Genomic DNA, 26,284 nt, shown 5'->3' on the forward strand with positions numbered 1-26,284 from the left:
AATAATAATGAAGCAAAGTCAGATTGTTCCCAAGATTATTATGAAGCCGGTTTTTGGTGGATCTCTTTGGTGAGGGAAATTTTTCCATTGCAACAAGCATTCCCCCCCCCTTTTTTTTTTTTGCAAAAAGCATTGCTCTTAAACTGGTATAGAACCAGTTTTGCTCTGTCCTCTGCCCTCCTGATTTGTGACCTACTGATTACCTTGGAAGAAAATTCATGAAAGCAAAGAAGCTCTGATTGAGTATGAGCAAATATCAAAGAAGAATGCTGTGGTGTTTTGGAAAGTGCGGTTCAGGGCAGTGATTTCAAGAGGGAAATAATTTATGCAGTATTTTGACCCAGTGAATGTCTTCATTTTTTCCCTTATGACGCCATTGTAAACAGTGTCCTTGACAGAAGAGAAACACAGACAGGTCTCTTAAGTGATTTCCTTCTAGTTCATCCTGAGAGCCAGCTGAGCTTCCTGACTCACAGACTACAGCTTCTTCCAAGATAAAGAAGGAGAACTGAGTCATTTTTTTCAGTCAGCTGGTTTATGGGGATGTTCTTTGGCAACATTAACGCCAGTGATCTCTCAGGAGATTTAGGGGATTCTGTACGAGAGCATGAAAAGGTATTCGGCTGCTTCTGTACTCTTGAAAATGGAATTTAGTGAATGCTGCATTTAAGCAGTTTAAATTTCATGTATTCTCAGTAATGAAAAATGTTATCTTAATCATGGATAAGAGGGAAATCTCATTTTGGTACTGTCCTTTGGTTTGAGCATCCAAATCTATATATATTACCCAATTGCTGTAAAAGTGGAGGAATTATAAAGCCAGTTATCTTCATTACTGCTTTGAGGTATAAATACAATTTGATTGCTTCTAAATATATAAACTTAGTTTTCTATTAGGAAATTTCTCTATTTCGTTTGTTTTCCAAGATTGGCAAATAAACTTAATACCCAAATCTGTCTTTTAAAAGAGAAAGTCCTGTATGTAAGTTGTAGTGAGAACTACAACCAGTAACATATTCTGATTTTTTCCCTCCGTACTAGTTGGAAATACAGTCTACATCTTTAGGACAAAGTTTCTTGGCTCAGAAGTACAAACATAACAAGCTTGGATATCATAATCTCTTTTGTGGTTCAGTTACATTTTATTGGCATAGGGTGTGTGCATAACTTTTACAGCAGCTTAAATGATTACCTTTTTTACATAAGTAAAAAAAATTGGGTGAGATAAAGCTGTAGTATTTTAGCTCTGCTTCAGATTGTTAATTTTATTATGAATATACATGTATTCATTTGCTCAGCATAATACAGCAGGTAGAATGCACAGTAACATCTTGCTCAACTATAAATGTGTCAGGTGGAGCTTAGCTTTAGGCCTCAAGGGGAAAAATAAGGTAACTCTTGGTGTTAATGCCCTAGAGACCCTAAAGTAAAAATTAACTTCAAAACAATCCCAAGTGCTGACTTTTTGTCTTGGCACTGATCAGTGTTGAGAATCTTTCCTCTGTGCAAACTTTTCCCTTTTCCAAGCTATCCACAGTGAGTTAAAGCTTAACCTGATGGCCACAAGGCCAGCAGACTTAATCCTGGAAGTCTTGTTCTCTGGTGAATGTGTTTTCTTGTTATGGTTTATTGGCTTTGTTTTTAATTTAACCTGATTAAACGATCAGATTCTTAGGGCTATTACTCAAGCAGTAATTTGATGTCAGGTGTAATATATTAAGAGGAATCCCAGTAGGGACATCTTGTCAAAAAGAACTGAAGCTAACTGAAGGGGGAAATATATTGTCGATTGACACCTAAATGACCCTTACTTTGGTATTAAGTATTGTATCTCCAAAGGACACCCACAGTTTGACCACACTCTAAAAGTACCAAGAGTTGTTGTTCCTCCGTAATGGCTCATATGATGATGAATACTTGGAGACTTGTGGGCCCACATGATCCTTTGGGTGGGCTGGAGAGAGTTAAGGATGGAACTCTTGACTCACTGGCTTGCTTGTATTTTACCCCAAATCATCTTGCCTTTCTTTTCACTATTGCTTCCTGCTGGATTGGCAATTAGACAAAGAAAAGAATATTTTAGATGCAATGTAGTCCTATTAAGTTCAAGGCTCTCAAACTTGACTAGACACTAGAATCACGGGGAGTGCTTGCCGATGTGCTGATTCTACTCCTCCTCACCCCCCCAAGATTCTGATTGGACAGGCCTGGGGTGGAGCTTGGGTGGAGATCTGCCTCTCTGGGGCCAGAGGCCCACCCTACTACCCTTTGTGAAATGGAGTCTGTGTGTGAGAGAGATATAAAGTATATCATGAAATGCAGTTACATTTTCACACCTGTCCTCCTTCCCCCATTGAAATAGACAAGAGGTTGGTAGAAAAAATAAATCTCCGTCTCTATAAATTTATGTATCTGTTACAAACGGTAAGTGCTGAAGTCTCCAGATGCACTTAAATTTAAGAAATGAAAGGAAAAGGAAGGTACCAAGAAGTAAAGCCCACGTTTGATCGTGCAGCACTTTCCTAACAGTTGTTTCTTCCCAAGGACCTGGTTATTTAATTTGCCCTTTCCTGTCCACTCTGGGCTGCCTCCTACCTCCTACCGTAACTACAAATGCACTCTCTACCACACATACCCAAGTTTATCAGGTGGCAGATGTTTTTGTTCCCAGGGGAAAAGTTACAACTGTGAATTGGTCAATTACATCCAAACTCTATGAAACTGAAAGGTGGTGGTGGTGGTTTGGTTTGGTTTTGTTTTTAAAACAAAACATTGCCTATGTCTACTGTGTTGAACAAATAATCAACAAAATTTTACATGGGACTCCTCCTACTGGGAAGTAAATATTCAAATTATAGCAGATGTCAGTTCCTGTAACAAAATTCAGGAAACACTTTCTGGTATGTGGGTGTTGTAACTCTTCAGTTCTTGGAACTTTCCTGCAGGAAACTGCCCTGTCAAAGGGGAGCAGTTGATAAAAATATGTAGCACAATTCACAAACGGTGTCCTGCAGTGTAATTAAATTTTGATTTGGTGCATATGTTTCTGTGGTCATGACAGAGCCTGGCCTCTCATGTGACTTTCATTTTGGATAATGTGCATCTGGATAGCTTGTTAAATTGCTCCCCTTATTCTTGTTGCCTTAAAAATGCAGGTGTACCTGATTTACTCTGGATGTGAATTTTTGAAAAGTGGTATAAAATTAACCAGTTCCCATTGTTCTGTGTAAAAGAATGAAACCTGTTTCCTAGTTTTGCAGAAATTACATATTTTTTCTCCTGATTGATAAATTAGTATTTTACCATAAACATTTCTAAGTAAGATGGCCTATCTAGTTAAGTTGGTAGCTTTAGCTGTCATGAGTTCATGATACTATGATTTTTGTGGGTTTTTTTTTTTTAAAGGAAAACAGAACCTCTTGGGTTAACATGCTGAATTTTAAATACTTTAAACATTTTGTTAAAGGGGGTGTTTATTGGTACAAAATTCTGGACAGTAACACATAGCTAACTCTTTTTTTTTTCCCTAAGTAACGTTGATCCGCAATTACACTTCCAGGAATTAGGTTTTTCTGTTATTTTATAGTTGGTATCTCTCCCTTTACCCCCTCACTTCCTTTTAGAGTTAAACCATACTTGTGCTAACTCTCCCATTTTAAAAAGCTGTGTAAATATAAACTTTGTACCACAGGAAAGAAATTAGGCAGCCACATTTACTGACATTAGCATAGTAAAAAGATACAGTGGAACCCAGTATGTTATATTTGTTTCCAAAATCAATTTCTAGCTGAAAATGTTGGAAAGAATAAAGAGATGAGTGTTGTCTGCTTGTCGTGTCACTTGTTTTTAGTATAATTCAGAATAACTGATTAAACATAGCTTTTTGTTTTTAAGTGGGAACTGTGCCCAGAAGACCCCCCCCAAAAAAAGCCCTAGATTGGAAGTTAATAAAAGATTGAGTTTGATAATTTTTTATCATTTTGCTGATAGTGTGGGGGTTTTGTTTTTTCAATTTCATGACAGGTGCCTTAGTCTTACAAACAGCTTCGTATTTTTCTTAAGAGTCATGTTTTTCTAAGGATAAAGTGAAAATCATTAGATTTACTTAATTTGTAGGCTTTGAAAAGATAGGTTCTCATGATAAGCCTAGAATGAAACTTGGTTTCTTCCTGAGGTCACCCATATCCTGGTGGTACCTCCAAGGTGTTGGTGTTACCTATTATTTTGAAGAGTGGAGTAGAAACTTGACTCCTGCATGTCCTTTTGGTAGCTTGGTAAATGACTCTTTTGGCAGGAGAGGAGGAGAGGGGACTAGCTTGCTTTAATCAGGATACATTCACTATCACCCAGATCTTTTATCTCTTATGTTACTTCTCATTTTATGAACTTTTTCTTGAGTCCCAAGTTTTTTTTTTTTCCTTTTTTTCCCTTTATAACTTTGGGGTGTAGTTTACATATCATAAGAGTTGCCCATTTCAGGTGTACAATTCAATTATTTTTACTTTACTAAGTGATACAGCCATCATCATAAATCATTTTTAGGACATCTCCCCAGTAAGATCTCTCATGCCCATTTATATGTAATCCCTGTTCCTAGCCCCATGCAAAAATCTTTCTGTGTGTAAATTTGGCTTTTGGTGGGTGCTTCACATACATGGAATCTTGTGGTTTATTGCATCTGGCTTTTTTCACTTCCGTAATTTTTTTGAGGTTCGTCTATGGCATAGCACGTGTCAGTTCTGTCCTTGTAATAACTGAATCGTATTCTGTCTGAATATTAGAGACTGGTTGTGTGTGTGTGTGTGCGCGCGCGTGCATGCGCGCGCCCACGGGGTAGGGGTGGGTGGCTATTATGAATAATATTCCTAAGAACATTTGCGTGCCAGTCTTTATGTAGATGTACATTTTCCTTTTGCTTGGTTGGATACCTAAGAGGGGTTTGCTGGGTCCTAGGATAGTTCTATGCCTTACTTTTGGAAGAACCACTAAACTGTTTTCAGACTATGTGTCCACCCTCTCCCATATTTAAAGTGACCTAATTCAATTTTTTGCAAGTTATTTTGCTATCTTTCAGGTCAGCTGGGCTGTGGAACTGGTGGTTCTGAGATCTGATCACTTTTGCATTTGATTATTAAAAGATAATGTGATGTTTTAAATACATGTGGCTTAAAAACAACTTTTTTCATAGAAAATATAGTATTTCTAAAATTGGTTGGGCTTTTGAAGAAGAAACTTGTATCAAAGAATATTTAAAGAAAACCAAATTAACATTTAAAGTATCAATGCATGTTTTTGTCAAAGTAGGAAGTGAATTTTCCAACACATAGCTCATAAACCCTGCAAATAGCTGTATATATATTTATAAAATTTTGTTTTATAATAAATATATATAAAGCCTTTATTTCAGAACTGAAAAATAGCCTTAGAAATTGTCATTTAAATGTGTGTGTGTTTTTTTTTTTTTTTTAATAAAAACATTCAGGCAAAAATTAGCTGTTCCCATTCACTGCAGTCTTGAATGCAGAGATAGGTTATCTGAGTGGAGCTTCTGGTAATTATCTTTAAAACTTGGGTCCTGCTAGGGGAAGGTGGTGACCATATGCCCCCAGTCAGTGGTGTGTTCCAAACTTCAGGAAAAGATAGATCTATTTTATGAACAAAAATACTTCATGAAATGCTCTGAAATTGTCTTTAGATGTGTGTGTGATGGTCGTGAAAGTGAATCATCTTTTCAGCACTCCCGCTGCTAGTCTGTGAAAGAGCTGGGAGGCCCTGGTTAGTTGTCTCCTACATGGCTGCCTTTAATGAGCCTACCCAGTGTGCTTTCAGCTTTGGAGCCTCAGAACATTATGGCATATTACTGGAATTCACTGCTTCTGGGTATTAATTTACCCCTTTTAAAGATTATATCAGCATTAATAGCTTTATGACTGTGGCCAATTCACATACATGAACAGTACTTTTAATATTATCCATATTATGTATTGATGAATGCCTCATTGCTCACTGAGAGCCGGCCACAGTGTGTGCAGGGCTCGAAGCTGGTTCAGACAGATCTGTCTCCCCACATGAAGAGGAGCTCATAGCTGGTTGGGAGAGGGGGTGGAGGACAGAAAATTAAGCCAACAAACTGACCAATGAAACAAGCACAAACTGTTAAAGCACCATGACAAAAAACAAATGGGGTGTCATGACAGAGAGTAATGGAGTGTGGAACTTGATCTCACGTCGGCCACAAGGACCTCTGACAAAGTTGACCTGAAGTGGAGAAAACGCAGGTCATGATGTGTGTTAGAACTAACTGCCCTTTCAGAATATACATGGAAATAAGTGATGATAGTGGAAAGGGTGGCATTTTTAAACAGGGCAAATGTGGTTTTAGGAAATATTGCCATGTGGCAGTTTCTTGAAGTAAAAATTACTTTTGTGGATTAAGTCTGTCAAAACTCAACCCTGTGTTTTTGTTTTGTTTCTTGTTTTTAATAAAGGCAAAATGAGTTCCATAACAAATTGTACTTTTAAAATAAAGACTGTATTTTCGAAGAGTGCCTTAATTGGTGCATACATATAAACAAGTTAAACGTGGAAAAGAAGTTTGAGAGTACGTTTTTCTTAGTTTGGAAAGCTATCAAATAAGGATTGGCGATAGAAGTAGGGAAGTCGCAGCTCAGTGAGTCCAGTCATAAGGAAGTGAAGATTTAGACAGTAAGGAGGATATTTAGCCTGGCTATTAAATACAAAGGTTAATTTACAAAGCAACCTTTTATGTGTGTGAAAGACTGCTATAGGAAGTGTGGTGAAAGATGTCCTCCACCTCTGCCAAACACAGATCTTGAATTAATAAATTATATATGCTACGGGGTTTAAGGAAAAGCCCAGGAACGAAGTTCTCATTGAAGATAATTAAACATGAAAACACAGTGGAAGGGGGAGTTCTTTCAGTGTCTCAGAAATAGGAAATAGATAATCTTCTACCTTGGGTCCTTTAGGAAGTAGCTGCTGGTTTAAGTACCTTTTTCTCAAGGGATTCTGTGGCTTCTTGAAAAAATGTGATCACAACGAACTACTGTAGGAACTGAAAGTTCTTACCTCTGCCAGCATCACAGCTATGTTTGATTACATAAAGTTACTTAAGGGATCCTGCGTTCATTATCATCACCTCATCTCTTTTGTACCTCTGTTTTACAGTTATTTTTCAGATAAACATATTTAGTTGTGGACCTCTTGTGGCATCATATAATTTTATGAATGTATTGTGAACATATGAAAAGAATGTATATTCTTTATTTTCAGGGCCCAGAGTTTAAGGTGGGTTTTTGTACATTAGATCTGTCTTACATCATTCTGTATTCTAATTTTTGTCCATTCTGTGGACTGAGAGAAAATAAGTCTGATACAATTAATGAGCTTTTCTCCTAATAATCTGAAGTTTTTGCTTTACAAATGTTGGTGCTTTTGTTGCATAGATATTCATAATTGTTATGTCTTCATTTTAGATTGCCCCCTTCAAAGTATTACTTTTTTTTTTTTAAGATTTTTTTTTTTATTTACTTGACAGAGAGAGACACAGCGAGAGAGGGAACAGAAGCAGGGGGAGTGGGAGAGGGAGAAGCAGGCTTCCCGCCGAGCAGGGAGCCCGATGTGGGGATCTATCCCAGGACCCTGGGATCCTGACCTGAGCCGAAGGCAGACGCTTAAATGACTGAGCCACCCAGACTCCCCAAAGTATTACTATCTTAAGTCTTCTTCCAGAAGGTTTCTTTGAGTATTGGTGATACATTTTTTTTAAAAGCTGTATCTTTTTATCTTTTATCTATGTGAATTTTATTTTGGTTTAAGGAGTGAGGGTTCTGCAGCCCTCTCCTCTCCCTCAAAAGTAGCCATTCTGTTCTCTCTATTCAAAAGCCATTGTCGAGACTCAATCACTATACCTTTATAACGTGTGTTAACATGTGATAGAGCCAATCTCCGGAGCTTCTTTACTCGTGCTTATGGAATTTTCATGGATATTTTTCAAGATCGACTCGAGTATTTTGTTAAAAAAAAAGCTAGTGGTCTTTTAATGGGATAACTTCCTATAAAAACCTCATCCTGTTTTTCAGAAGTATTAAAGTTTTAGACAGGATTACTGTGTTCTTTGCAAATTTTCATGGAATGGAAAAGAGTAGGTTTGAGTGCCAGGGACTCCTGAATCACTAGCCAGACACCACTTGTTTATCTTGGGGACATTTGGGAAATCTTATTTGCCTCAGTTTCTCCTGGAGGAAGTGAAAATATACATTTGCTTTTGTCCCAAATGAATGCATTGTTAATCTAACTCTCTGGAGTGAAATCATATTTTTGTAGGTGACTTACATCGGACTTTAGGCAGGAGAATTTTGTAGTCTCTATTGCTGTAGAGAAGATCTCATTTTCTTTTTCCTTTTTTTTTTTTTTAACTTTCTCTCTCTCTCTCCCCCCCTTTTTTTTTAAGATTTTATTTTTAAGTAATCTCTACACCCAACGTGGGGCTCGAACTCACAACCCAAGATGAAGAGTTACACGCTCCACTGACTGAGCTAGGCAGGAGCCCTGAGAGGCCCTCACTTCCGAGCAGACTTTTTCATTCACTTTTCCTTGACCATAATAGATACAGTTTCTACTCTTTAAAATATTCTGTAGTTCAGTAAAACAAAAGCTGCAGTATATTAATGTTAACTCTAATTAAAATGAGAGAGAAACATCTTCCATAATTTTCAACAACTTGACCAAACATTTTCTTTTTGTTCCTTTTCCACTTTTTCTTTACACATTAAATGTTACTTCATTTTGAATCATTGTTTTTGTTTTTTAAGATTTTATTTATTTGACAGACAGCACAAGCAGGGGGAGCCGCAGAGGGAGAAGCAGGCTCCCCGCTGAGCAGGAAGCCTGACGTGGGACTCAGCCAGGACCCCGGGATCATGTCCTGAGCCGAAGGCAGACGCTTAACGACTGAGCCACCCAGGCGCCCTGAGTCGTTCTTGATATATGTTTGATAGGTGATTTATTCAATGTACAGGGGAAAGGATGAGGTGGAGGTTACTTTAGGCTGTTTTGATTTTTTTTTTTTTTTTAAGATTGTCATCTTGTCTTAAATTTGAGAGGAGGAACATAAGACTTTCAGTTCTTTTATGCTTAGAAATGCCATGCTAAGAATACGTTTTTAGAAAGCCAAAAGCAGCCTAGTTAATATTGACTAAAGCAAGGTGTTATTTTATACCTTGTGCTAGGAGCCAAGGTAGTGACAGATATTAACACACCGCCACAGATAGGTGTTGTGGTCTGTTCATGATCCTGGGTATGGAAACTACTCTGAATAACATATTTATGAGCTTCACTCATTCGTGTTTATTTATAAGACTGTCATAGTTGAAGAAGAACTAGTATAGCTCACAAACTAAATATTGAAGACCTAGGATTTTTTCTTTTCTATTCATACACACAGGTACATGTACATGCATGCTCATGCAGAACACAGATGTTCCCTCAATAGAAGTTGGAATCCTAATGCAGACTGAAATGGTTTATTTTCTCATTGTGCTTTTAAATATTAGTTTAAAATTAGCCAAGGAGGGCGCCTCGGTGGCTCAGTCATTAAGCGTCTGCCTTTGGCTCAGGTCATGATCCTGGGGTCCTGAGACTGAGCCCTGCATTGGGCTCCCTGCTCGGTGGGAAGCCTGCTTCTCCCTTTCCCACTGCCTCTGCTTGTGTTCCCTCTTTCTCTGTGTCTCTGTCTGTCAAATAAAATCTTTAAAAAAAAAATAAAAAAATTAGCCAATGAAAAATTACATTTCTTGTTTTTGCGATATCATTTTAAAATTGACAAGGAAATAAACAGATTTTTGGCAATTGTCTTTAACTTTGTAAACTTTGTTTAGATTATCAGGAATAGAAAATTCAGATCTTATATTTTTATAGAATTCCTTTAAAAATTGTGCCCAAACTTTAGGACAGCAAGAGCCACTGTAATCTTTTTTTTTTTTTTTTTTGAGAGAAACCTTTCTTATTTAATTCAAAAATTTCTTTCACTGTGTTTTCATAGTTGAATTGCTGGTAAGAGTAGATGTTATTTCAATAGATGTTGGGAATTTAGAAAGAAAGCATGCATGGTTTCCTATTTACAGACTGCTTTTCTTCCAGAAATGGGTTTGGAAAACAAAAAATTCTACAGAAGCAGCAACGAAAATCATGTGATGAAGGTTAGGCCGCAGGCTGAACCCAGAATGTTTCTTCACTTATGGTGCCAAAATGTCAAACATGTGGTACAGTAATGGAAAACAGTGCAATTGATTGAACAAGGCAGATGAACCATGCTTAAATAAGACAGCTTATCTTCTGCTTAAGTTGGTTCTTTTTGGTGGGAGGGATGAGTATTGTAAGGGACCTTTAGGTTTAATAGGAAGAAAAAGTGGAAAAAATGAATTTCTTGGGAGTATTTCTGTTGGTAAACTTTGGGTACTTTGAAGGACACAGACGTGTATAATTTTGGTATATAATAATAGCAATCTTTTATTGTGCATTCTCTTACATTTTGAGCCCTGAGCCAAGAATTTGCATATTTGATGTCATTGAATCTGTTAGGCAGGGGTTATCCCTCCTACTGTACAGATGAAGAAACTGAGGCTCATGGAGATTAAGTGACTGACTCTCAGTGATTTATCATGGCTACAGAGCTGGCACACAGCCTCTACCCATCTACTCTAGACTTTCACAAAAATGTCAGCTTTGTCCTTCATACACTTACCTGTATGGTCAGTGCGCCTTGGTTTACTAATGGAGGAAAAGAAGGATGGAGAAAATGGAACATGACTGTGTGTGTGTGTGTGTCAACTGAAGTGTATGAAGCAGGAAAAGGGAACGAGATGAGAGCAGGGAAACACAGTATGTGTAAAATTCCTCTCAGGGTGAAGAAACATGAGGTCAGTATTTCCGAATGCCTCGCACTGGGAAGTACCTTTTCCCCACAACTTGGTTACCACATGGGGAATTAAGGAGAGACAGTGCAACTATTTGCAGCTATGGGGGGTATTTCTAACTCAGGGAACTCCTATAATATTTAGAAAGGGAGAATTATGTGGGTGGAACTTCCCTGGGTAGATGTGAAATCCCTTGTACCCTTCATGCCCTTTCAGGATGCTGCTTCCTTATAAGAAACTCATTTTGGAATGAACCAAGCATCCTTCTGCCGCTTCCTGTCTAGTGGGAAATGTGTGCACCCCTTTGCCTCTGCTGCAGGACACCACACTTTTCCTGCCGTTCTTGGATTCTCTTTTTTTTCTTCTATTCTCTTATGCCGCTTCATACGCTATCAGCTCCAGGGACCCTGGTACTGTTTAGTATTGAATTATCTTACCTCCTCCTCGGGGAGATGGGTGGGAGGAACGTGGAAAGAGTGGGTGAGGGGAGAGCCCAGGCCTGTGCTGTCTTGCCCAGCACTTGCACTCAGCTGTGTATATTTAACTGATAAGAGCTCACAGGTGGGGAATACTTAAACTCATGGCCAGGCACTGGGCTAAGCACTGTGTATGCATTAGTTCATTTAATTCTTACAGCGGTTCTGAACCTTTGGTATCGTTAGAGTTTTGAGTCTGTGACTCACCCTGTCGGCCATAGCTGGTAGTGACAGAATCTCGAAGGTGCCTTGCACAGATGTAGCTAAAGAGTTCCCGTGTCTGTTTTTCGTGTGCCGCATTGTGGTGACTGCTGCTAGAGTAGAAAACTAACGCCACGACTTGGGGAATAGTTCTCATTCTCTACAACAGTGGCTCTCAACACCGGGGAGGCAGGGAAAAGAAGAGGAGGTTATTTTAGCCCCCACCCCACACACAGGAATATTTGGCAAAGTCTAGAAACATAATTGATTGTCACATCCGGGAAGACTGTGCTTCCATCACCGAAGATGGAGCCCAGGGATCCTGCTAAATGTCTCACGATGCACAGGACAGTGTTCTCTGACACACAGAATTATTTGGTTCAAAATGTCAGTAGTGCCACAGTTGAGAACCCCTGCTCCGCTGGTTCCTCCTAGTTCATAGGTATGTGGATATTTGTGCCTCAGAGAACATCAGTATATTGTAAACAGACTCCAGCTCAACCAGTGCTGGCCCCAAGGGTTAGTTAAAAGTCTGTTTAGGACACAACGTGTGTGTGCAGGACACTGCTGGGCACCATGTGGATTACACAGCCCTGTAGGAAAGGGAGAAATGGAAGAAACACTTCTGAGGGTGGTGATAAGGAAAGGATTTGTTGAAGCAGAGGGATGTGGGGAGGACAAAGGCTTGGATAGATAAAAGCTGCAAATTGGGAAAGTGTAAAACCTGAGTTTTTTTTGAAGAGCACAGCTGGAGGTGCATCTGGAGACATTTTCAGATTTCTCCTTTCTTGCTCGCTTGAGTGCTCTCAGTTAACTATGGTACTACCAGGCATTAGCTCACTTAAACCTCACATTAGTTTTTAGGGAATTGGTACCAGGATTGCCACGACCTTTTTTAAAATGGCTGACATTCACTCTTTTCCCGTTACTGCGGCGCGAAGAACCATGAGCAGCAAAGTCTCCTGCGACACCCTGTACGGGGTGGTGCGGGAAGTCCTGCACAGGAACCAGTGCAAGTGCCGGAAGTTTTTGGAGACGGGGTGGAGCTGCAGATCAGCCTGAAGAACTATGACCCTCAGAAGGGCAAACGCTTCTTGGGCGCCGTCAGGCTTAAGTCCACTCCCTGCCCCAAGTTCTCCGTATGTGTTTTGGGGCATCAGCAGCACTGTGATGAGGCCAAGGCAGTGGATATTCCCCACATGGACATTGAAGTGCTGAAGAAACTCAACAAGAATAAGAAATTAGTCAAGAATCTGGCCAAGAAGTATGATGCCTTTTTGGCTTCAGAATCTCTGATCAAGCAGATCCCACGAATCCTGGGCCCAGGCCTGAATAAGGCTGGCAGGTTCCCTTCCTTGCTGACCCACAATGAAAACATGGTGGCCAAAGTGGATGAAGTGAAGTCCACCATCAAATTCCAGATGAAGAAGGTGCTGTGTCGGGCAGTGGCTGTTGGCCATGTGAAGATGACAGATGACGAGTTTGTGTACAGCATCCACTTAGCGGTCAATTTCCTGGTGTCCTTGCTCAAGAATTGGCAGAACGTCCGGGCTTTATACATCAAGAGCACCATGGGCAAGCCCCAGCGCCTGTACTAAGGCACAGTTCAGTAAATCCTAGTATCACCCTTAAAAATAAATAAATAAATAAAATAAAATGGCTGACATTCAGGTTAAATGACTTGCCCAAAGGACACTACTAGAAAGTCGTGGAGTCCATGTACGAACCCATCCCTCACTCCAGAGACCACGCTCTTAACCAGCTTGCGATGCTGGTAGCCAGAGTGTTTGCATCCTGTTGTGTATTGCTCATCCTCCTCTCTGCCCTCCCCGAATTCAGCAAAGCTGCAGGAAGAGACTGACACACAGCTCTCTCCATTCGGTAGCTCTGTAGCAGGAGGTGATAGAGAGGGGTCAGAGGTGAGGGAGCCCATTAGCAGAGAACTTAAGGTGAGTCTTTTAAAGCAGCAAGGGAAGAATTCTGAGTGACATGGGTCCTCAACATATCTGGCAAGGAAGAGGTTGACTGCAGAAGCACTTTTCAGCTAATTCAAGGGAGAAAATACTCGGAAAGGGAGATTGGTACCTATTGTATTACAAATTTACTTGTGTAAAATACGTGTCTAAACTCTGGGCGTTTTGTATCTTAGATATCAGATGTAACTTAAAATAGGGAAACCACAGAATCAGCCTTCCTTAAAGCCCAAAGCTTTCTGGCTTGGTAATTTTGTAGGGAAGGACTTGTAGGAAAAACGCTTTGAAACATGAAGAAGGAAATGTGATTCCGGTGGTTCCTTTATAGGCACTAAATCTGTACATGAAGTAGGACAAGAATTGGAGAAGATTAATTTTCTGAAACCTCACAACCAATCTAGTTCTCAAATAGGGAAAAACAATTTTTTTTTTTTTTTTTTTTTTTTTTTTACACAACGGTGAAGATTGGAGGAGTGGGAGGGAAAGGTGAATTAAGTCTCCACAGTGGCTGCTAAGGAGATTGCCCTAAAAGCTTTCCAAATGGGAGTCGGAAATGTCCTCCTCCAAATGCACGTATGTATCTCTGCTGGATCCCTTGTAGTTTCTCAATAGAGAAAAAGTGGAAGATTTTGAAAGAGCAAGGTAAGGTTTTGCTCGGTGTGCGCACACAGGTAAACTCTGCAGCGTGCAGACATACGTACGCTCAGGCTGTTCGAGTTCTGCTGGCAGCAGCTGTCATGGAGTGTCTCACAGTTCAGGACCACTCTTCAGGTCCTTTCCTTTCAGGGAGTCACTGTGCAGGGTTAATAGATGAATTTGTGCTTCTCACTGCCCCACCCCCCTCTTTAACAATTTATTTATTAGAGTGTGCGCCCAAGCGTGGGGAGGGGCAGAGGGAGAGGGGGAGAGAATTTCTAGCGGACTCCCTGCCAAGCATGGAGCCTGATGTGGGGATGTGCGGGCATGTGGGCTGAGATCGAGATCTGAGCCGAAACCAAGAGTCCGACACAACTGACTGAGCCACTCAGGTGCACCTCTACCCCCTTACCTCTTTCTGGTAGAGACTTCCTGTTCAACCTGAAGTTTTGTCTGTAGATGTGTGTGATGGAACCGTGTGGGATCTCCTCGTGTTTGGCAGCCTCTTAGATCCTGTCATATTTACTAGTGTATTCTTGTGGCTATTTCCCCTAACACTGTATTAGGAAAAAACTTTTTTTTTTTAAGATTTTATTTATTTATTTGTCAGCACAAGCAGGCAGAGTTCCAGGTAGAGGGAGAAGCAGGCTCCCCACTGAACAAGGAGCCTGACGCGGGGCTCAATCCCAGGACCCTGGGATCATGACCTGAGCGTGAAGGCAGACACTTAACCAACTGAGCAACCCAGGCGTCCCTGTATTAGGAAAAATTTTAAACATTCAGAAAGTTGGAAGAATTTCACAGTAAAAAGCCTTATTCCCAGATTATACTATTAACACTTTATTGTATTTGCGTTACCACGTATGTACTCATCTCTTCATTGCTATATCCATCCATTAATCTCTTATGCTTCTTGTGTAAGTTGCAGATCCCAAAATACTTCAGCTTGTATGTCATTAACTAAAGTTAAGTATTTACAGGGCTTTTCCCCTTTCACCATAAAAGTCAGGTATGCCACGAAATGCACAAACTTGAGGTGTTTTGGTACATTTTGACAGTGTATATGTCTGTGTAACCCAAACCCCTATGAAGATATAGGACTAATCTTAGCGTTGTTTTTTGGTATGTATGTGGGAAGGGGATTAGAAGATGAGTGAGTGGACTCATTCCTGTTTTATTTTTCCTCCTTTCAAGGTATCATTTCTGTGTGTTTTTATTTTTCTTAATAATTTTTAAAGATTTATTTATTTTGAGAGAGACAGAATGTGAGTGGGGGGAGGGGCAGAGGGAGAGGGACAGAAATCCTCAAGCAGGCACCCCACTGAACGCTGAATGGGGAGCCACCTATGGGGCTCGAACCCCGGACCCTGAGATCATGACCCGAGCTGGAATCCAGAGGCAGACGCTTAACTGACTGAGCCACCCAGGTGCCCCTTGAATATTTTTTTTTTTTTTTTTAAAGATTTTATTCATTTGACAGAAAGAGGGAGAGAGCACAGGCAGAGGGAGAGGGAGAAGCAGGCTCCGCACGGAGCAGGGAGCCCGACACGGGCCTCCATCCCAGGACCCCGGGATCGTGACCTGAGCCCAAGGCAGACGCTTAACTGACTGAGCCCTCCAGGCGTCCCTGAATATTGTTTTTTAAAATGACTTCTCCCATGACTGTCACAGACTAAAATTTCTTGTTACCAGGCATGTGGCAGCGACTGCTTCTTTAAAACATGTAAAGCCTTCTTTATAGAGTGCTTTGAAGGCTTGAGTCCAAAATCATTACATTTTATTTTGGATTAGCCCTTTTCCCAGTTAAGGTACTTCATGGGGAGTACAGGCCTCTGTCCATTCTTTAAGAACTCCCTATTTCTGGGTAACAGTGGAATGCATGTGACAGAGTGTAATTAAAGCCTGCTGCTTAAAGAGCGCATGTAGTAGAGGGGTGCCAGGATGACTGGGTCGTGTTCTTCCAGGATCATGCTGTGGAAGTCATTGGTAGGGAGGTGGGGGTCTCTCCTGAAAGAGGTGGACTTAGTTAATGTCACTCATCCTGTGTGGGTGGACCAGGATGAATGAGAGAAGTCTGGGGGTGAAGGAATGCTTTCCCAAGTAGGCTGGTGGTGGGTCCATAGATAACCAGGGGCCCCGAGGTGAAGTGAGGCAAGTTGTAATTTGTCAATCAAATTATCTGGTTGAATGTTACCTGTTTATTTCTGTTCTGTTATCCTCTGGTTTTGGTAAAGTCTAATGTAAATATTTCAGCCACTTCTCAGCTATTTTATTGTTAAGGGAATAGTTGAGTCTGTGATTGGGTCAGAGTTGTAGGGAAGCGATATTCCCCTGAGGGCAGAGAGAGGGAGGCAGCCTTGATTATTGAGAGATTCCCTGGACGGCTTTAAATCCAAGGAATAAGATTAAAATGTGTAAGAGGTTCACTCTCTCTACCTTCATTTGAAGATCTTGGTTTAATTTTATCCAGGCTGTCAGCCTGTTTCCTTACACTCTCAACCTGACAAATGTCCTTTTATTTAAATAAAGGTATTCAAATCTAGTGATGCAGTCTCCCACCAGGCTTCTAAAGAACCAGGACATTTGAGGAACAGTAAGTTCTGACCTTTAATAGCAACCACTGGCTAATTCTTCATATTTTCCGCAAACCACACCCGCCTGCTGAAGTAGATAGCTCAGGGAAGTTGGATGGACTCACTGTGCCTTGGGAGTTTAGATTAATCCCAGAGCTTCTCCTAATGTTTTCTTTTGATCTGCAATCTCCATCATCTTCTGTCGTTTCCCATTCACTTCATCCTAAAAATCATACACAGTTGTAATGTGAGGTCCATTACTCTATTGAAGATGCAGTTGGAACCAGTGACTGGGATGGTTTTTATGCCCCCTGCGTTTCCCAAACTTCCACCAACACACTCTTTTTACAACCCACTTGCGGCTGTTGATCATTAGGCCGGGCAGGGTATTAGAGCTGAGTCCTGGAGGGAGTAGATAAGATCGTACAGTGAGTGGTGCCAGACCCTGGAGGCTGCCAGCTTGGCACACTTTTCACCGCGCACTACAGTATGCTAATCTTTTGGAATAAAAGAGTAAGGCATTAAAATTAGCTAGAGATAAGAGTGGAGATTTCTCATCTTTCCCCCCCAAGACAGGAAAGCTGATAAGAGAGAAATTTGGTTTGTTACTGAAAGCCTTACATGTTTCAGAAGAAACTATTTCAGAAATAGTCTGTACTTTACTCCTTTAAAATGAAACACTTCAAAATAAACTTTGAAAAAAAATTCACCCTTTATCTTTCTTTCTTAATAATTTAGGGTCTAGTCCAAGGGCTGACAAACCTTTTCTGTAAAGGACCAGATGGTAAATATCTCAGGCTTTGCTAAGTCCATGCAGTCTTTGTTGCCACTAGTCAGCTCTGCTGTTCCAGGACCAAAGCAGCCATAGACAGTGTGGAAACAAATGGGCATGGCTGTGTTCCAATAAATCTTTATTTATAAAAACAGGCAGCTGGGCCAGATTTGGCTCATGAGGCAGTTTGCTAACCCGTGGTCTAGTCCATCTTTTTGTTTCTGCTAACTTTGTTTATGTTTTTAGGTTGAAATTCAAGCATCAACCGATGTTCATTCAGATTGGAATGTTGCAACACATTTTTCCCCTCTTTGCCACTGGTAGCCTTATTCTTTTTAAACTAATCTTACTTAAAAGCCTGAAACTTCTGGGCTCAGCATGTCAGGAAATCAAGGAACATTTTGAGTGGGGATGTTCAACTAAATGCTTTTAAATTTATTACTGAACTTTTAAAATCATGGAATTGTGGCTGCTGGCTCAAACACAACACAAGGAGGTCTTTAGAATAGTGTAAAATAATTTGAATTAGGAAGTCAGGCCCGACTTTGCACCGCAAGGCCCTGTATCAAATGGGCACAGGGACTGTGTTCTTTGGGACAGTGAGGAGGGTGGAGGGGTGGGAGGAGTGGTGAGTTTTGTTTTTGCCATCATCTAGGCCAGTTAAGTCCATTTGCATTCTAAACCGTGACGTCCCCACTCTGCTTGTTTCCTAAAATTGACGGTTTTTCATGTGCAGAGTAATTTGAGGTCATTGTTTCAGGCCCAGGAAAGTCCACAGGCAATTCTGAGGGGATTGCTGCCCTAAAATATCACTGAGGCTCTAGACCAGCCAAGTGGAGTGGATGGCTGCAAAAGGCTGTCATCCCTGTGAATTGTCAGTGGTTCTTTGGACCCTTTTTAGGTGAAATTTGGAGTTGAAGTTGGGGAATGAAGTAAGATGGTGCAAACACCCCATGGTGAATGATCACCCCTTGACAGACTTACATGCTTTCTCAGCAGGGGCGTGGGGACTCCTTCCCCTCTTCCAAACTCTGTTCATTCTTCAAGCTCAGATGTCACCGATCTTAATTAAATCATCCCAGGCTCCTTCCTTTAGAGTTGGTATTTTTCTCCTGATTCTTTAGCACTTGTAACCAACCTCTGCAATCACTCTTAGCAGTCTGCCCCTACCCCCGCTTTGTATTTCTCCCACTAGATTGTAGAACCCTTACTTCTTTTTTTTTTTTTTTTACGTTAATCGCCATACATTACATCATTAGTTTGTGATGCAGTGTTCCAAGAACCCTTACTTCTTTTGTCCTTAGGTCTGGCAGATAGGAGGTGAGTCAATAATGACGGGAAACAAATAGATTTTCTGTTTTGTTTTGTTTTGTTTTGTTTTTATTCTGTGAGGCTTAAGATCTTAGTTGGACTATGGAAAACCATAGAAGTGCCTTCGTGCTCTTAAATAACTTTAAGTGGCATAACATTTAAAATGCAATTCTGTTTCACAGTCAGAGGCTTTTAATATAAATTATCAGTGCATTTGGTAACTTTAAATGTTTGCTTATTGTTTCCTTAGAATGGTTATATTTGCTTCTGCTTCTCAAAGAGAGTGTTGAAAACGGAAATTTTAAAGCATTATGAAAAAGTCTTTGAAGCTCCTGCAGTGTACTTTAAAAAAAAAAAATGAGTGAACTCTCAGATTCTAGTTTACTGGTGTTCAAGTAGGTGGAGGGTGCTGTATTAAGTTAGATAAATACCCTTTGTTTTAAGCGAGTGAACTGAGTGTTGGCAGTGATGGGGAAAAGATGATATATTCTGCATATAAATGTCCATGGCTGGGCCAAAATCCAGCCCAAAGAATCCTGACAAGCTTTGTAAGGCTCATAACACTGCTTAGCAGAGGTCAAAATGAAGGGAGACTTCTCCAGAAAAACAATGGCTTACTGTTTAGTTTTAAGGAGATGCCAATTATAGCCAGTGGTAGGAGGTGAGCTGGGGTTATGATGAAAATGGGAATATTTAGAAACATGTAATTGTTGCTTGTTGCCATATAAAATACCAATACATGTTTCCAGCTTTCTTCTCCTGTAATAATCTCCCTGTTCTTCCTTCTTGAAATGTCTGTGGGATGAAATGGAATAGAATAATGAGGCTGCCTCTAGTTTTTATGACATTAAGCTTTCTTTCTTGAAAACAAATGTGACATGTGCAATTAAACCAAAAAAAAGATAACTGTAATTCAGGAGGTAAAGAAAAAACCTGATGATTCTGTAAAAACATACCAACGCTCTATTCTTACATTGTTGTCATCTGTTTTGTGTGATACGCAAGTCGGTTTGGATTATCTTTGTGTTTTTATGTCCATGTGTTTGTTGGAGCCTGAAAAAAACTTTTTTCAGTTGTAGAAAGTGTATCTTTATTCTTATATACATGTCCACAGCAGCCTGTTTAACTCGGTTTAAAATATAATTGGCAGCGGCTTCTACTGGAAGTTGTGTGTTGACCGGGGAATGGAAGATCTATCCTTGAGTTTAGTCTTTGATATACTCCTGTAACGGAATGAGTTTCATTAAATGGATAGAGGAGGAGCCCTACAATTTTTTTCGTTTGTACAGTAACTGGAATATGCTGATGGGTCTCTGTGTACTCATGTAAATAATAAATGTTTCTTAATATTTTCTTCTTTAGAAAAGTAAATCACCTCTTGCCAGTTTCGTTATTATCCCATTGTTCCTCACTGTTCTTATCAATACATAGACATTGTTTTTCCTTTCATTTTCCAAATGTAAGCCTTTTCCTGTTGCTTTTTGCTGTTGGTTAGCAAGTCTGAATGTTGAGCATTTATTCTGGCTGAAGCAGCACTTGGTACATTGGCCCAGTTTCAAACAGTTCTTCTTATCGTATGTGGTGCAATTGGTTTTCTGGAATGTGTGTGCGTTAGAAGTTCAGTCATTGGGAGGGACTCTTCCTTTTGGAATGGTAAATCTGTACAGTTCCTAAGCTGTTCTATAGAGTGTAATTCATTCAGTTTGACATATGTTGGGAATTAGCTGGTGCTCAAGATGTTAAGTGACAAAAAATATCCACTTAGTATGTTTGATCTCTTATGACTCTTCTTTAAAAAAAAAAAAAAGAACAAAAAATAAGCTTGCTCCTGAATAATTACTTGAGAGAAGAGTTGCTTTTTTTTTTTTTTTTTTAAATCCCCTTAGGGGCATTTCAGCAGTCTCATGAGACACAAGATGAATTTAGGAATGATTTGTTTTTCTCTTGCTTTCTGTGTGGTACTTGACAATTTGTTGTATAAATCTGTTATTTATAGGGTGCTGTCCATAACTGCCTGGTTTAAAAAAAATTAACATGCTATCTTTTTTTTTAAGATTTTATTTATTTATTTGAGAGAGAGAGAATGAGAGCTGGAGAGCACGAGAGGGAAGAGGGTCAGAGGGAGAAGCAGACTCCCTGCCGAGCAGGGAGCCCAATGCGGGACTCGATCCCGGGACTCCAGGATCATGACCTGAGCCGAAGGCAGTGGCCCAACCAACTGAGCCACCCAGGTGCCCAACATGCTATCTTTTGTACTATCTTTTTGTACGGTCTTTTGAAAATACTTCTGTTAGCTTCAAATTGTATGATTTTTTTTGTTTTGTTGTTGTTGTTTTTGTTTTTTAAAAGAAACCACTACTCGAGGTTCTGCATCTGTATGCAGATTTCCATCCATTCAGCCAATACTCTATTAGCCTAATGGGTTAGTGCTGGGTACACAGTGTGGCATAAGAGAGAAAAAAAAGGTGACTAACCTTTAGTAGCTTACATTCTTGAAAGAGATGAGTGTGGAGAGCCAGACATAATTAAACAGATAAATGAATATACAAGATAATTTTAGATAGTGACAAAGAGACGAAGGGCTACAGAACTCATGCTCTTGGGACCAGGTGCACATTTAGATCTGGAACCTCACTGACGAGCTCCTTTAACCTGAGGTGTTGGTGACAACATTGGCCTCAGCTCTCTGGACAGAGCATCCAGGTGGGGATCAGCAATGCACAGCTCCACTCATTCCAGGCATGGAAAGGCCTGTGTGGCTAGTATTTGAGAAGGGTAGGGGGAGGGGAATATATCTGGAGGTAGCAATTAAGACGAGGTGTGCTAGGGATGGAGCCTTCTAGGTCACACTTCTGGATTTTAATCTTGAATGCTAAGGGAAGCCTATGGTGATCTTTTAGCAGTGGAAGGAGCCACATAATCTCATTTGCATTTTAAAACTCTCTAGATCCTGTATTTTTTGTTCTGTTTCCCCCATGATGCATTTGTAACAGCATGGAGAGATTTTTCATTGTGGGATTTTTGTTGTTGAAGTTTTAGTCCTAGAGACAGCTTATTAATATCATTCTGAATCTTATTTGATTTAAAATTAAATGTGTAGTTGCTATAAATGTTACTCATTTTTTTTTTGGTGTAGTATACTTGGACTTTCATGATAAATATGGCATACTGAAAAATGAAAACCTGTAATATTAACTGATAAACATATGGTGTTAGCTGAGGCAGCTTTCGTGGCTGACCTAGGAAAGAGAGCTGTCAGCCTCCTTCTAGGCTTGAGTCATTTGATGGGTACAACAATCTGGTAAAAATCAGTTTTAGGTATCAGACAATGAATCATATTTTGTCATCAAATAATGAATAAGACTGGCAGACTTCAGTAGAATTCTGGATTGTTTGAAACTGAGTAATGCATTAAGTCAAAGATATGTATTAAGTATCACTTTTTGCTAAGCACTGTGCTCTCAGAAATAGTCCTTGCCGTTAAGGAGCTCAGTCTAATAAAGAAAATCTGTAGGCACGTGTATGGTCTGTCTCATTTTTGTAAATCTAAACATGGACAGATTTGCAAGAACAGATGTATCCCAGAGACAGAAATTATTCACAGCAGGGATGGGAGGTGAGAGTGGAGGTTGGGACTGGGGGTACTGTGATGGAGGGGCAGGGATATTTTGGAAGGCTCTGAAAGTCAGGGGAGAGGAGTTCATGAGAGAACTGGCAGAGACCAGGGCTGTGCTTTTCCCCCCATGCCTCGCAATTCCTTGTGTTCGTAGTGTCTAGAAGAGAGAAAAGGGGCAGAAATGGGTCTTATCCATTTTGGGGTGAGAAATAAGCAGAAAGAGGTCTTACCCCCTGAAGGTTAGAGGTAAGTTGAAGCCAGATAGTGAAGGGTGTTGCTTGGCTTAACCACCACTTTTTTTTTTTTTTAAGATTTTATTTATTTATTTGACAGAGACACAGTGAGAGAGGGAACACAAGCAGGGGGAATGGGAGAGGGAGAAGCAGGCTTCCCTCTGAGCGGGGAGCCCCATGTGGGGCTCGATCCCAGGACCCTGGGATCATGACCTGAGCCAAAGGCAGATGCTTAACTACTGAGCCACCCAGATGCCCCACCACCAATCACCTTTAATCCTGTAGGCAGCCTTGGGCTCAGAAAAGTTGCAAATAGGTGAATAATAAGATCAGATTCATGATTTTTAGAAAGTTCAATGAAGTATCTGTGTGGAGTTGAGTGGCCCAGGACAAGGAGCCTGTTGGGGCTGTGCTCTGAGTTGCAAGTAAGGAAGTTCACACACTTTCTTTGAATTTTGGATGCTTAATAGATTTAATACCCAAAACATTTTTTTTGTTGAGTATGAATTAAATGAGACAAACATTTAAAGAAAAGCCCAGAAGTTTGAGCTTTCTAGTCTACATTCTTTCTTCGTTTGTGACCACCGCATTCTTTTATTTTGTGGCTGTAATGATGCAGACTTTCACCAGCCTCATTATTTTATATGTATGTGATGCGGTCCTTCATGGTCAGTTGAGTGTGTAAGACGAATGGCATGGTAATGAGGCCAGTGCTCTGGTTGATCCTAGTACAGACGAGACCTGTAGGGGAAGAGCCAGCAGCTTCTGCCCATGTTTCTGATTGGTGCCCAATGTGTAGTTGCCAATAAAGCAGGCGGTCTGAGGGGGCTCAGAACACTAGGGACCTTTATAACTAAATGGGGGGGGACAGAAATAGGTGGCAAATTTGTCTCTAGTGAGCCTGTGACCACTGTGGGGGAGAGGGTGATTTCTGTATGTGCTTTCAGTTAACTGTAAGTAAGAACAGTCAGCATTTTAGGGATTCCCTCTGAGAGACTGTCGTTTTCTGGAATTTCTCAATAACATTAATGTGTTCTTATTTCAAATAGCATTAAAAACGAATTTTACTAACCCTTAGCCCGTAGATTGTCAAATCTTCAAGGTCGGGAGCGATTTCTTCTCACTGTTGTGGTTTGTGTAATTGTGCCATTTGCATGATGACCTGCCTCAGTACTAGTTCTAAATTTTTTTAAATGTTTAAAATGCATTTAAAAGACAAACCATAAGAGACTCCTAATCTCAGGAAACAAACTGAGGGTTGCTGAGAGGTGGGGGGGGTGGGAGGGATGGGGTGGCTGGGTGATGGACACCGGGGAGGGTGTGTGCTATGGTGAGTGCTGTGAATTGTGCAAGACTGTTGAATCACAGACCTGTACCCCTGAAACAAATAATGCATTATATGTTAATTAAAAGAAAGACAATAAATAAAATGCATTTTAAAAAATAAAACATGTTTAGGGGCACCTGGGTGGCTCAGTCGTTGAGCGTCTGCCTTCGGCTCAGGTCATGATCCCAGGGTCCTGGGATCGAGCCCCGCATCGGGCTCCCTGCTCGGCGGGAGGCCTGCTTCTCCCTCTCCCACTCCCCCTGCTTGTGTTCCTGCTCTCGCGCTCTCTCTCTCTCTCTCTCTCTCTCTCTCTCTGTCAAATAAACAAATAAAATCTTAAAAAAAAAAAAAAAGACGGAGTAAAAAATAAAACATGTTTAGAAGGTAAGGGATTGTGTCCTACACATAGGAATGGGGTAGCTCATCGTCTCCGTTCCCCTCCTCCTCCTCCTGTTAGAGCAGCGTGTCCTCACCGGTACAGTTTCCCTCGCTGCCCTTTTAAGACCATCGAAGAAGACAAATTCTTGTGCTTTTCCGTCTACAGGGTACAAATGCCTCTCGAAATATATTTATGATCTATTGAGACAACCAAAATGGGCTATAGTGAGACTACTCTTCTAAAAAAAGAGCTGCTGGTGTTTATAGACTTTGGGACATAGCCTCTAATGCACTGCTTTATGCAGATGGGTCTATAAATATTAGTCATGATCAAAGACTGAGTCCAGGGTCCAAAATCAGTGTTCATAGGTACCAGTGAGAGTTACTGACAGAATGTTCAACACCCCAGTATTTCTTTAGCCCTGATCTTGATGTTGTTATATGAGGCAATTTCTTTTGTTCTTAATCACAATTTTTCACTACACAAATAATAAATGGATGGATACTTTCTTGTGGAAAAAATGTTAAAATATTCCTTAAACCACCATACTACCACTCACCTCCTCCACCCTAATCTGGTGCTCCTTCTTGATTTTTGTAAAGTGAATCCTTTCAGACCTTTGCTACATATTAACATGCATGCAGGAAAATAACCGGCGGATTCATTTTGAAAGGTAAATTAACATGTCTTTCATTAGGATGTAAGTAACTGACTTTTTACTCAAGTTTGCCTGGGTAGAGGCTTTCTCAGTTTAAAACTGATAGTATGCCTTTAAGTTATGTAAAAAAATCTTTTTTTTTTTTTAAGATTTTATTTATTTATTTATTTGACAGAGAGAGACACAGTGAGAGAGGGAACACAAGCAGGGGGAGTGGGAGAGGGAGAAGCAGGCTCTCTGCGGAGCAGGGAGCCCGATGTGGGACTCGATCCCAGGACCCTGGGACCATGACCTGAGCTGAAGGCAGACGCCCAACGACTGAGCCACCCAGGCGCCCCTTACGTAAAAAAATCTTAAAGGGTTGATTTAATTTTGCAAAATGGAATTCTGTACAACTTTGAGTATTCTAATGAGGCTGAGTCTTCTGTGGCAAGCAGAGGTGAGTAGCAGAGAGCCGTTACTTTGAGATGATCCTCTGGGAGCTCCTCTAGGAAAACAGCAGCGACATAATGCGATTTTGTCATTTCACTTTGCTTATATTTCTCTTTTCAATTAAATCAGATTTGGTTTTTGAAATTAAGGATTAAGTCTTTGTTTTTTCTTTGCATTTATTGTGTATGTTAGGTGATAGGGGAAGTAATAAAGGTGAAATCTTTGGAAGATTTAGCTGAGTGATTTTTATTACAAGAAAGCCTGTTGCAAAGTCTTTCATATGCACAAAGCGAAAGAAGGAAAAGATTTTCCATTCTTTGAAGCAACATTTCTTCTAATGTGGAGCCACTTTGATTTATTATGTTTAAACTGTATTGATGAATGATAGTTTTAATGACAAAGCGAATTTTGTGTTTTGAAGTATATTGATATTTTTCTGTAATGTGTGAAAAATGTTCCCTAGATGTTAGGTTGTCGGACTAGAGAAACCTGGGAAAAAAGGGCCAGAAGATGGACTGTAAAAGTCAAGAGGAGTGGTTTTCAAAATAAAAAAGTCACTTGCACAAGAGTAAGAACCCAAACCTATCCTTCTGCCTCTCACTTGTGACATGTTCTATCACCATTCTCTAAACCAGGGTGGCCCAACTTTTGTGAATAGACTTGCAAGTTTTTCGTTTTGTTTTATCTTTTATACATTCAAATCAGAATGGCATAGTGCTGCTCCTAAAACAGTAAAAAGACTCCTCCTTTTCCAAAATTA

The 26,284-nt window shown here is 40.3% G+C and overlaps 1 protein-coding gene and 1 pseudogene across 6 annotated transcripts in view; both read left to right on the plus strand.

Moving 5' to 3' along the window:
* Positions 1–26,284, plus strand: part of AFF1 (ALF transcription elongation factor 1) — a 202,702-nt gene that overhangs the window by 75,400 nt on the left and 101,018 nt on the right. The window lies entirely within an intron of this gene.
* LOC112835648 (large ribosomal subunit protein uL1 pseudogene) lies at positions 10,862–13,989 on the plus strand (annotated as a pseudogene).

This window comes from Callorhinus ursinus, unplaced genomic scaffold, assembly GCF_003265705.2.
Source record: "Callorhinus ursinus isolate GAN/ISIS: 27379988/994484 unplaced genomic scaffold, GSC_fseal_2.0 scaffold4, whole genome shotgun sequence".
NCBI classification, from domain to species: domain Eukaryota; kingdom Metazoa; phylum Chordata; class Mammalia; order Carnivora; family Otariidae; genus Callorhinus; species Callorhinus ursinus.